The 10,268-nt window shown below is 53.6% G+C and overlaps 1 non-coding gene across 1 annotated transcript; it reads right to left on the bottom strand.

Annotated features, from left to right (window-relative positions):
- Positions 1 to 859: 859 nt before the first annotated feature.
- On the bottom strand, positions 860 to 933 carry TRNAI-AAU. Its single transcript has one exon. It is a non-coding gene; the product is annotated as a tRNA-Ile (tRNA).
- Between the last annotated feature and the right edge of the window lie 9,335 nt (positions 934 to 10,268).

Below are 10,268 nucleotides of genomic sequence, written 5' to 3'. Positions count from 1 at the left end.
TTTGGAGGCATTTGGAAGTTTGGAAGGGGAGCCGAAAGAGGAGTCTTTTTCACAAGCAAGTTGGCTTTCTGCACAGGTAGGGCCCTTGGCCGTAAAGCTTAGCTCTGTCAGTGCGTCTGCATGGGGTTCCTCCAGTGCCTCAAGAGCCCGTGCTAAACTCTCGGTGTGGGCGTTTGGCTTGCGCCAGTCAGAGTGCCGTGCCTGTGTCTTCCCAGGGCCGGCTCCCGTGAGGCGCGCATAACTTGGGAGGAAAGGGGTAGAAGAGAAAGCAAGTGAAGCTGACTTCGAGTGGTGGTGCCCCTGGGCGGAGTGGTCCTCCTGCTCCTTCCTGTCGGAGGGGTGGGCTTGGGGGGTTTGGCTGTGGGCGGTGGGAGGATGGTGTCCAGGGAAGTCCCAAAGGTCACCCTGCGCCGGCGGAGTGTGAAGCCTCTCCCCTAGGTTGGGGTGCCGAGTATTAAGCCTTCCTCTGTGGCTTGGGCTGGGGAGCGTGATCCGGCGTCGGGTACATTTGGGTGGAGCTGGCGGCCGGCAAGAATTCGGGCCATCAGGTCAAACCTCTGTGGACACTGGGGGCGAGCCGGCAGGCCTACGATTTTGGCTTCGCGGGCGGGCAGCTCAAGCCTGGCCTCCTATGAGCCTGGAAGGCAGCCGGCCAGGCTCACCCGTCTCCAAGTTCCTTTCAGGCAGCAGGTGGAGCGAGGAGCCCAGGGAGGGGAGCCCAAGGAGGTGTCAGGAGCTTAGTCCTGCCCAGCGCCTGCGCCCAGCAGGGCTCTTGCCCGCTCCCGGCCCACCTGGTTTTGGCCTCTGCCACCCCTAGCAGTCAGCCAAAAGAGCAGAAGCCACCCTCTCCCTCCTGGAGTGGCCAGCATGGGGCTTGAACCCATGACCTTGGCGTTATTAACACCATGCTCTAACCAACTGAGCTAGCCAGCCAATGGCAAGCCGTGCCTTGCCTGACCCTTTTGGAAGGAGTCACTGGCTGGCGCGGGGAACGATGTGGCCTCCGTTATCGAATTGATGGATCGAGACCCCACCTACCAAGGTAGGGGAATTAGCTCAAGTGGTAGAGCACTCGCTTTGCATGCGAGAGGCAGCGGAATCAATACCCGCATTCTCCAGCAACAAGGCAGCCCCAGGACCTTCTTTTAGAAGCCGGCTCAGCTCCTCCAGTGGCCTCCATCCCTCTCCCCGCTTGGCCTCCCAAAAAGCCAGCCCTTGCGGAGCACAAAGCTCTTCCTCCCCGGCCTTTCTCCCCCTTGTGCTGACTGGGAGGCTGGAGACAGCTGGGGGAAGTTAGCTCAAATGGAAGAGTATGGGAGAAGTAGTCAGACCCAGACACACATTCTCCAGCCTGCTCTGCTCTGCTTTGCTCTGCTGGGCTGGGCTCTAGTGGGGGACCTGCACCTTTCTTTCTGAGCTCTCACTGGAGCACAATCCCTTTCCTCCTCCCTCCCTGCTACTCTACGCCAAGCTCATTGGCCGGGAGGGAGAGTCACTCAAATACAGAATTACTCACATCCCAGGGGTCCATGAAGGGAATGAGGAGATGGGCGGGGTGGCACGCCATACCAGCTCAGCTGAGACCGTGAGACCTCGCAGCCTTCTGATCTCAGGCAGCATGGCAGCCGTGGAGCAGAGCAGAGCATGCAGACAGCTTGGAGACAGCCAAAGCAGGGAAGGGCTGCGTTGGTCTGGAAGAGGGAGTCGGTGGCTGTCTATCCTGGTGGAGGCAGGGTCGTTTTGCTGTATGCTGGGCCGGGGGCCAGGGAGTCTGCTAGATTTGCTGAGCTGGGCCTGCTCCTGGCTTTGCTTGGGTTAGAGGAAAGTGGTGAAGATAGGAACGGCCCTCCTGGGTGAGACCGATGGTCCAGCTAGGCCACTATCCCGTCTTCTGAAAGTAACCGATGCCAGGCGCTTCAGAGGCAATGGCCAGAGCAGGCAATCGTCAAGTGATCTATCCCTGCGTTGTCTTCTGAAGTTTGGTGCTTGTTTCAGGGGCTAACTCTCAGCCCAGACACACTCCAGGGAGGGAGCGTTGGTGTTTGTACCAAGGAGCGTGGCTGGGACTCGGACCCCCTTCCCCAGCTCTGGGTAGCACGCCCCCCTCCCCCCCATTTCAGGCTGTGTTCTGCTTAAGGCCACAGAGCTCTTGCCTTTTTTTGCCCGGTGCCTGAGAGTCAGGCCAGCTGCGGGGAATTAGCTCAAGCGGCAGAGCGCTCGCTTTGCATGCGAGAGGTAGTGGGGGGCGATGCCCGCATTCTCCGAGCCTGTCGACTAAGGGCTCCTGATGAGCGTGGTGGACGGGAGAGTCGGCCATCTGACGTTTGGCCTTGCTGCCCGTAGCAGAACGGCCGAAAAATCAAAAGCCATCGTCCCCAGGCCCACAGCCACCCAGGGGCTCCTCTGCACCATCTTGCCTGAGCGGGTGGAAGTGGAGCCTGGAACTGAGCTGATGCGCTGAGGGTTATTTGCACTGTGCGCTTCACATGGAGGTAAAAACATGGGGCACAGAACTTTGAGCACAACCCTCGTCGTGAGGAATGGCGGGGTGCTGCATCAAGAGAGACCGGCTCTCCCTGGCGGGGCTGCAGCGGCTCTTCACAGGGGCAATCCCACTGCCAATTGGTACCAGAGTTTTGAAAGCATCCTTTCCTGGGCTGGCTCCCCTCTCCCTAGGGGGAACTGGTGGCCCCAAACTTCCCAGATACCATCATAGTGATGCCAACCTGAGCACAGACACCTGCTCAGCACCCCGGGGTGCAGCCCTGAACTCTGGCAATCAGCTACGCTCAGCTGCCCACCCAACAAGCGTTACACACAGGAGCCTTCGTGCCCCGCGTGTTGAGGTCCCTCCCAGCGCCAGCTTTAAACTCCGCTGCTCAGTTCTAAGCTTTGGCCACACGGGGGCAGCCTGGAGCTCAGCCAACACCTCCCGGTGCTGGTTGCGTTTCCCGCTCCTCGTGGCAGGTTCACACCCCGCAGGCAGATCTCTGAATCGGAACTGAACCGTTCCCCAAATCCAGCGCTTTAGCAGCAGCTTTGCTAGGAAAGTGCTGACGTCCCCAAGTAAAGTAAGAGCCAGAGCGCTGTGTGCGGGATCTTCTATCGGGCCCCTCACCGTGGTGTCTGTCAGGCGCAAGGAGAAACCAGGGAAATGTTTTCATGGTGTTTAAGGGCAGAAGGGGCCATTAGCTCAGCTAGTCTGACCCCCGAATAACACAGAATTACACAATGACACGTATTGATCCCACAGACCTTAGATAGATCAAAGCGTTTCAGCCCTCAGGAAGGAGGCTAAACTGGGTGCCAGAGGCAGAGAACAAGGGGCCCCCAAGGCAATGGCAGGGAACTGACGAGGTGAAATATGCCCAGATGATCCCAGCAGGTGACCCACCCCCATGCTGCAGAGGTGGGAGTCCCTGTTCCTCCTGCCCTTAAGAATCTCTGGTGGTAAGTGGGTCCCCCCAGTTCCCCAGATAAGAATCCTCCGTGTGGTTTCCCTGGCTTCACCTCCAGATAAGAACATTGTGTGGAGGGAGTGGGAGGAAGGTTGTCTGGCAGATCTGTAAAGGGGACTGTGTCTCCCTGTCTGGCCCAGGCTCCTTGGAGGAAGTGATCTCAGTGTGTCTGGCTGTCTCCATTCCTCCCACCCATAAGAATCCCTGGTGTGTGGGTGCACCCTAGACCATTAAGGATCTCAAGTGGGTGGGTGTCTCTCTCCCCCTAGTCAGGATCTCTGGGGCGTGGCTGTATAAAAAGAGACTTTGACTCACCCAGGCTGGGCTGCCATCATGGAACAGACCAGGTCCTTCTGTGGAGGGTTTGCGTTCCTCCAAGGACATGATCTCAGTGTGTGTGGGTGTCCCTGGTCCTTCAACCCTTAACAATCCCTGGTGCGTGGGTGCGCTGGGCCCCATTACAATCCCCTCTGTCTTACCTCCCATGAGGGATCCAGTGGATGTGGGTGTTCTCCATGCTACTGGGGGTGTCTGGTGCCCCTGTCCCTCCGGGTTAACAGTGGAGTGTGTGGGTGTCCCCCCGCCCATTAAGGATCCGTGTTGTGCGGATGCCCCCGTTCTTCTCATTAAGAATGGTGCAATGGAGCATATGGGTGTGTCCCCCACCCCATGAACTAGCTCCCATGTTCCGCTGCCCCCATCCAGTCTCTGTGGGTGTTGCTGTTCCTCTTTTCAAGATCTGTGTTGCTTGGGTGTGTCCCTCCCCCCAATTCAGAATCCCCAGCATGTGGGTGCTCCCATCTCCCCCTCCAGGCTCTGCGGGGGGGGTGTCTGTATAAAAAGAGACCGTGTCTCACTGTCTTGCCCAGGCTATGCCACAAGGGCTATTCACAGGCGTGATCCAACTACTGACCGGCACAGGAGTTTTGACCTGCTCTGTTTCCAACCTGGGCCAGTTCACCCCTTCTTAGGCAACCTGGGGACCCCAAGCTTCAACAGGATCACCATATTGATGCTGAACTTAGTGTGGACACCCGATCGGCACAGCCCCCTGCAGCCCAGAACTCCTGAGCTCAAGCGATCCGCCAGTCTCAGCCTCCCCAGGAGCTGGGATCACAGGCACCAGCCACGGAGCCTGGCTTGTTTCACAACCTGGCAGCTGGAGCTTTAAAATCTGCTTGTGAGCTCTGTGCCTTGGCCAGACGGGGACAGCCTGGAACTGGGAAATGCTCCTTCTCCCCCCACCCCCATCTCATGTCGAGCTGCAGGCACCGCTGTCCTCCCAGGTAAGATCCCGGATGTTTCGGTGCCCCCTTCCCCTGCCCAGGTGTCCGGGTACCTCTGCCCCCCATACAGAATCCTGGATGTGTGGGTGTCCGTCCCTCTGCAGAGGATCCCAGAGTGTGGATGCCCTTGTCCCCCCCTACAAAATCCTGGGTGTGTGGGTGCCACTCTCCCCCCCAGTAGATCTCTGGTGGGTGGGTCCCCAGGGTGTGAGTGCTCCCATCCCCCGATACAGGCTGTGGGGGGGTATAACTGGCTCTCCCTGTCCTGCCCAGGCGGTGCTACAGCAGCTGTTCACAGGGGCAGCAACCCCACTGTCACCCTTCAGCTTTAACCTGCTCCAGGGGTGACCTGCTTCACCCTCCTTTGGGAGCCTGGGGACCCCAAACTGCCCAGAATCACCTGATTGATGCCGAGCTTAGCACAGACACCGGCTCAGCCTGGCAGGGAGCTGCCCTGAGCCCTGACAATCAGCTTCCCTCCGCCTCCTGCTGCACAGCGAGGGTCCCGCGCGAGAGGCTTCGTGCCCAGTTTGCTCAGGAGCGTCCCAGGCTCCAGCTGTAAACTCTGCTCGTCAGTTCTAACCTTTGGCCACACGGGGGCGGCACTAACGGTCCCATCTAAACGCTGTTTGCGTTTGGCCCTTCGGATCGCAGATTGTAACCCGCGAGCAGATCTCTGAGCGCAGCCAAATCCTTTCCCAAACTGAACATTGAAGCAGAAGCTCCCATTGGTAAGATCAGGATTTTTGCCTTTAAAAACAAGGGATATGTCTACAGCGAGAGACTGAAGAAGCTCAATTGATTTCACTGACTCCATGATTGTTCCTCTGTGTCCCCCTAAGAGTCATGCTCCACTTTTTGGGGACCACTGAACCCTACTCGCTAATCAGGGGCTAGTGATGCCAAAGCCCAGGGAAAGGGAGAACAAGTGCAGGGCCCCCAGCACTGGAGCCATGTGAAGGGGCTGCAGGAGAGGGGCAATGGCTGGTGGCCCAGGGAGTTAAGGGCAAAGGGGGCACAGGAGGGGCAGGAGTTAGGGGTGAAGGAGGTGCAAGGGTTGGGAGTGCAGGAGCTAGCGGTAAAGGGGGAGTGGGGATCATCCAGGGGCAATGGGGAAGTGCCAAAGTACAAGCTTTGCCCAGGGCACCATTTTCCCTAATGCTGGTCTGAGCAAACAATTGGAAATGACCCTTCAGTGAGACCAGAACCATCGTGTAGAAAAGCCCCTTTGTTAAGTGGTGGTGGCTGAGGGCTTAGGGAGATGGGTTAGAAAACAACAGGCGTCTTTCTGTGGAGGTTTGACTCTTTCCTGCTAGGCAAGGCTGGTGTGTGGCGTCTCCATGGCTGTACTTTCAATGTCTGATCTGCCACAGGGAGCCAAGTCTAGACATACTCAGAGGCTCTATGCCAGGGTTTCTCAAACTTCCATTCATGGCAACCCCCTTTTGCCAAAAAAAAAAAAAAAACCAACAAACTTACTACATGACCCTAGAAAGAAGCACCTCCACACTGATCACAGGCAGAGGAGACAAAGCCTGAGCCCTGCCCCAGTTAGGGGAGGGCAAAACCAGAGCTTGAGGGATTCAGCCCTGGGTGGTGGGGCTCAGACTTTTGGTTTCAGCCCCAGGAACCAACAAGTCTAATGCCAGCCCTGGCGACCCCATTAAAACAGGGTCACATCCCACTTTAGGGTCCTGACTCACAGCTTGAGAACCACTGCTCTATGCTGAGGGGAGAGAGTTTTCCTGTGGGTGTAGTTAATCCACTTCCCAAGAGGTGGCAGCTATGTCAGTGGGAGAAGCTATATCGGTGGGTGCGCAAGCTGTGGTGGTTACCACATTTAAGAAGTTTAATCAAACCCCATTTTTAAAACCACCTGTGGTCTGGGAAAGGCAAAGGACCTCAATGAATCAGGGTTTGTCCTTCAAAGTCCTAGACATCACAATTCCATACTCTTAGTGTCATGGGGATATTGTTCAGTGTTAGAATGCTTGACTGCAGTTCAAGTAGTCCTCAGTTCAAACCCCAGTGTTCTCTTATAACCTTCTTTCTTTTATTTAAAAAAAGGAAAACATTTTCATTTCCATTCTCCATTATGTTCAGGGGCTCCTCTATACAGGAGTCCTTGATATCAATGTAAACACTCAACATTTTGCTGTCCAAATGCATAAAAACCTAGCAAAGCTGTCCATCAGCTGAAATCAGTTCCAATCCTCTAAGTGTCTAGTTTATGTTTTCATCAGTTAAACAAAGGTATCACACGAATGTACATTTGCAGATCCCTCTTCTCCAGGAGCTATGTTGTGCAGAAGAACAAGAACCACATCCAGTTGCAGTTCAGGAGTCTGATGACCAAAGAGCCATGAAGTGTTCTGAGGGCTGGAGAAAAATGCCTTCTAGGGAGCTATTGAACGAGCTCAACCTGTTTAGCTTATCAAAAGAAGATGAAATGTGACTTCATTGAAGTGTTGAAGGGCCTTAATGGAGACAAAAGATTGGGCATTAAAGGGCTTTTTAATCGAGGAGAGAAAGGCATAACAAGACCCAGTGGCTGGAAGGTGAAAAGAGACAAATTCATATTAGAAATAAGACACAAATATTCAACAGCGAGGATGATTCACCACAGGAACAAGCTACCAAGGAAAGTGATGGATTCACCATCTCCTGATGTCATCTAATGGAGACTAGATGCTTTTCTGGAATGTGTTTGCCCCAAAAGTAGCTCTGGTGTCATACAGGAGGCCTGTGATATGCAGGGGGTCAGATTAGATGCTCTAGTGGTCTCTTCTGGCCATAAAGTCGACTAATTTCTGAAAAACTGAGTATAGCATTGGGAGCAGCATCTGATGTTTTCCTATCAAGCCGGCTTGCTTCCTAGAACGAACGCTCCTTGAGTGGGGTGATCCACAGGGAGTAGCTCAAACCTCCAAAGTGCCTGGCCAGGGGCAGGACATTGGCACAGCTAGGGAGGGGTGTGGCAGTGACATCACAAAGGCTTTTTGCAGGACCTCAGACTATTGGTGAAAGGTGGTGGGGAGGTGGTGACCTCACAGAGAGTTGCTGACATCAGCCAGGCAGGATGGGGTGAGGGGCCAGGGAAACCTCAGAGACCCCTGTGGCTTTGCTTCAGCAAGTCTCCTTCTCCAGGTCTCTCTTTGAGGACTGAGAGAGTATTCGGTTCACGTACGTGAGTGCCAGGAGGAGCCTCTTTCGAGTTTTCTCCTTCCCTTTTCCTGATTTTACTAGAAAACAGCCATCCCTGTTTAGAAGGTAAGAGCCTCCTCGAGGTTTGAAACCTGTTCAGTCTGATCCATCTGGTGACCGTTGAATTCTAGGCATGGAAAACACGAGCTTAAGGAGGCAGAATTTTATTGCGCACCTGGGATTTTGTCCCTTAGAATCACTGGGGTCATTAGGGTTTGTCCTTTTGGTTTCACCTTTTCCTCCATCCATCCTTCCCTCCTTTCTCTTTGTCTCTTGCTTCTTTTGTCCTTTCTCCTGTTCCCCTCCCAACACCAGGAGGGGTGTGCGTATCTGTCTCAGGGGAATGCTCTGCAGCTCCCACTGTGGGAGGTCCACCTGAAAGTGTGGGGCTGAAATAGTGCTCAGGCAGTGATCCCCACCGGTGACCTGGGCCATCCTTTGGGCGAGAACCCTCAGCCTCCCGTCCTCAGTCTCTACCCTGATTGGCTGAGCAGGGGGTTATTGACAGGGAGGAGACTCAGGTCCTTGTTGTTCTCTTTTAAGCCCAAGGAAATAAGTCATAACCAGTCATATGTTTGATGGATTTTGCTGCTTCTCTGCATTAATTGTCTCTGAGCAGTTCATGATTCTATCTAACATTGCAGTTCTCCTCAAATACTTGCTGAATATTTATTGTGCACTGTTGTTGGTCTGGAGCTCATCTGAGAACACTTTATTCAGGTCATTCAGTGTCTGAAATTCAAGATCCGATGGTCAGTTTGAAAATCAGGGCTCTTGGGTCCTATTCCCAACTCTGCCACTGGCTGGCTGTGTGACCTAAGACAAGTTAATTCTCCTTTCTCAGCCTTAGCTTCTTCCTCTTTCAAGTAGGGATAATAATGATCCGCTCCTACCTACCTCACGGTGGGTGGGGATCCATTGGAGAGTGTCACTAGGAGTAGTGCATAATATGAGGTGTCCTATCACATTTACTCCGAGCAGATTATGACATAATAGAATAGCTGAAATAGTCTATTTCATTTGTATTTTTTTATTTTGAAATTGTTAAGAGCAGCAATTACTTAGCTCAGACTGAAGCATCTTATCTAATGTTTGAGATCTAAGTGTCTCCTCTTTGTGTGAGAGGAGACAATTTAACACACTGTGACAAACAGGAGATGCTTTTGTTTTGCAACAAAATATTTGTGCAAAGAACTTTCATCCCACTTGTTTTGATTTCGAGAAACAAACTGGTTTAGTCTGAAGGGGATTTTCTGACAGAAATGGTTTCAATGAAATTTCCCCACCAACTCGATTCCTGGGCTCTAGCCCTTTCTCTGGGTTTTTTTTGTCCATTAGAACAGGAGTCAGGACTGTTGGCTTCTCTTTCTGGCTCTGCCACCACCTTGCTGTGTAGGCCCTTGGGAAGGTCACTTCCCTTCTTTGTACTTCAGGCGTCTCCCCATCTGTCCAATGAGAACAGGGACAGTTCTCGAACTCTGGGGAGTCATTTTCAGCTGGGCCCCGGCAGGGATAACTAAAAATTTATATAGATATATATATGTATATATATAAAAAGGCTTTCATTCCTTAGGAACCGGTTCCCTATAAAAAGTTCTGATTTAAGGGATGTGCCACAGTATGTATTTTTTGTACCAATAGCGTTACCATGCATCCGTATTTTCCCAGGAGGAATTTTTAAATTTTTAAATTTTAAAAATTCCTCCCAGACAGTGATTTAAGAACCAAAAAGCCTGACATGTCCAGGAAAATACAGGTGTATGTTAACCCTACCTAAAGTTCTTTTTTAAAAAGATGGGCCTGAACTAGAAACGAATTCCGTTTTACATGTGTGGGTCCCTGCCACTCCCTGGGGCTGTGCTAGTGTGACCAGATGTCCTGATTTTATAGGGACAGTCCCAATTTTTGGGACTTTTTCTTATATAGGATCCTAATAACCCCCACCCCCGTCCCGATTTTTCACACTTGCTGTCTGGTCACCCTACGGTGTGCACATGTGTGGGTTCCAGCTGCTCCCTGCCCCCCTCATTGAAGCAGGTGTGCAGGGTTACTGCCCTGGGAACTGCAGGCACCAGTTGACATGGGGCTGGCTGGAGGCAGGGCAGGGGCTGACTGGAGGTAGGGTCTGGCTGCAGGCAGGGCAAGGGGTGCGGGGCTGGCTGGAGATGGGGTGTGTGGGGCTGGCAGGCTTCAGGCAGGACCGCAGGGCATGCAGCAGGGGTTGGCAGGGCTGGAGACAGAGGAGTGCGGGACTGGCTGGCTTCAGGCAGGGGGGTGCAGCAGGGGTTGGCTGGAGACAGGGCAGGAGGTGCGGGGCTGG

Source organism: Mauremys mutica, unplaced genomic scaffold, assembly GCF_020497125.1.
Source record: "Mauremys mutica isolate MM-2020 ecotype Southern unplaced genomic scaffold, ASM2049712v1 001302F_np12_obj, whole genome shotgun sequence".
In the NCBI taxonomy this organism is placed as follows: Eukaryota; Metazoa; Chordata; order Testudines; family Geoemydidae; genus Mauremys; species Mauremys mutica.
Note: the sequence above shows the minus strand (reverse complement) of the source record. Positions and strands in the feature narration are given on the sequence as shown.